Consider the following 2212-nt stretch of genomic DNA (forward strand, 5'->3'; position numbering starts at 1 on the left):
AGACGGGAAGGTGCGGGTGGCCGACGTCGCCACGAGTAGTGGCAATCTACGGAGGGCTATTCATCGGCTGGCGCCATTGCCCGTTGAAGGACGATGTCCCTCCAAGGGGGCCGGTGTTGGCGCAGATGCTGCTTTAGATTAAGATAGTTTAAGAGAATTATTTGAATTTTAGTTTAGGGCGAAAAGAGAGCGCGAGAGCGGCCGTTTGCGGACGTCGCCTCGCGCCCTTTTTTCGCCGCCTTAGGCTTAGTTTAGCATGTAAGCCTAATTTGAAGTCAGTTGTAAAATAGAACTAAATATAAGCACAATCGCCGCCGTATCGTTTCGTCATTTTCGATATTAAAGATAAAATTAAAAGCAAGCGTCCCATATTTCTTTGTTTAAATAATTTATATAAAATAATATAAATTTTCAAATATATTTGCTGCTGCAGCGCTGCTCAATTATCAATTACCAATTATGAAATTGTTTGTTATTGTTTTAAAAATATGAAATATAAATATTAAGTGTTCATTTGAAATAAAAAATTTTTGTTTATATTAAATAACTGCAAAGATATAGACCATTAAAGTCCAAAGTAAAGAGTGTACGAATAATTGTTGGTTTCACTGTATTTCAACATACGCCTGCCACATCTTTATTTCTTTTTTACGCATGTCCACATTTACACATATAACACCACACACTGCGCAGACGTATCCGTAAAACACTTGTTGATAATCCTGGCATTGGTATCTGGAACGGGTATTTGTTGTAAATACACAATTGTACTAACACGACAATAACACAACAACTCACCTATATAAAGAGTGCGCCCTACAACAAGACAAGTTCAGAGGCGCAGGCGCATATCTTAGCATCTTCGCCAGGTCACCAGGCGCATATTCGATCAGCTTCACCGCCACGAACGCGCGTTCCCGACATCGAATTTCAAAATTGCCGCTTTTAATTATTACCCACACATTTCGCTGGTTAGTGGTTCGCATCAACAGTTATCGATACCAACTATTGGTGACTGAAGTCACGGTCACAATATTGGCCCCCTGCACTCGGTTTTTCTGCATGTTTTTCCGCGCCCCCTCCATTTAAAATTCAAAATAAATAAAGCACTGGAAAAACAATCAAAATTAGTTTTATTAAATATACATAAAATACTATTTTCAGCTGCTTTATTTCTTTTGCAACCTATTAGCGCCTCCAACAAGAATAACAAGTAAAAAAGCTAAAGTCGGGTGTCCCGACTTTGAAATACTCTGTACATATGTTTACAATAATTATAGAAAATAAAAAAATTACGAAAATAAAAAAAAATTCAATGATCGATTTTACCTTTCTCGGTATTCGAACTCACGTAAAGGGTGTACAATTGCACATTTACATAGCAATTGCGTCTGTGTGAGTGTATGTATGCCTATGCGCATCTATTCGTGTCTGTGTAAGCATTTTCGCAGTCAACCAAACAGCAACATCAACAACAGCCGCGGGCAGCGCTTGAGCAGCGCTGCAGCAGCAAATATATTTATGGCTATAACTTCTTGGTAAATCGGTCTATCATAGTGAAACTTGGCATACGGACACATAATTACTAACTGGGGGTATTTTCAAAATTTTAGTTCGAAATTCCAAGAATTACGGGAGTTACGATTTGCGTGGTAGAGGGGGGAGGGAGGGGAATTCCAAAATATACATTTTCTGCGTATTCACACAAAGCATCTTGGACTAAAATTTGGTGTGCCTAGGTCTTATAGTCTCCGAGATATAGGCGATTATACGAATGGAAAATCGGGAAAACCCCCATAGGGGGGGGGGGGGGGGGGGGGGGAAATCAAAAAAATAAAACAAACTCGTATAGAATACACACATAACGCATCTTTGTGGAAAATTTGGTGTCTCTATCTCTTATAGTCTCTGAGATCCAGGTGTTCATACGGACGGACAGACGGACAGACAGACAGACAGGGCTAGATCGACTCGTCTTGTCACGCTGATCAATAATATATATACTTTGTGGGGTCTGCCACGCCTCCTTCTGCCTGTTACATTTTTCAGCTCCCGCAACCCTAATATACTCTTGTACATTTCATGTACAGAGTATAAATATTGCGAAGGAGGCGTATAAATCGTCTACAGAGGCACATAAATCGTCCACAGAAGTGATTGTGGGGCTGCTGTTAGAAAAATTGGTTCAACAAAATTCCCTGTTTTAAAAACT

General features: G+C 39.9%; 1 long non-coding RNA gene across 1 annotated transcript; it reads right to left on the reverse strand.

Annotated features, from left to right (window-relative positions):
• Positions 1–599: 599 nt before the first annotated feature.
• Positions 600–977, reverse strand: LOC115629408. The gene is made up of 2 exons (XR_003995900.1): positions 799–977; positions 600–735 (listed from the first exon to the last, which is right to left on the reverse strand). It is a non-coding gene; the product is annotated as an uncharacterized LOC115629408 (long non-coding RNA).
• Between the last annotated feature and the right edge of the window lie 1235 nt (positions 978–2212).

This window comes from Scaptodrosophila lebanonensis, unplaced genomic scaffold (assembly GCF_003285725.1).
Source record: "Scaptodrosophila lebanonensis strain 11010-0011.00,11010-0021.00 unplaced genomic scaffold, SlebRS2 tig00000145-arrow-arrow-pilon, whole genome shotgun sequence".
Lineage (NCBI taxonomy): Eukaryota > Metazoa > Arthropoda > Insecta > Diptera > Drosophilidae > Scaptodrosophila > Scaptodrosophila lebanonensis.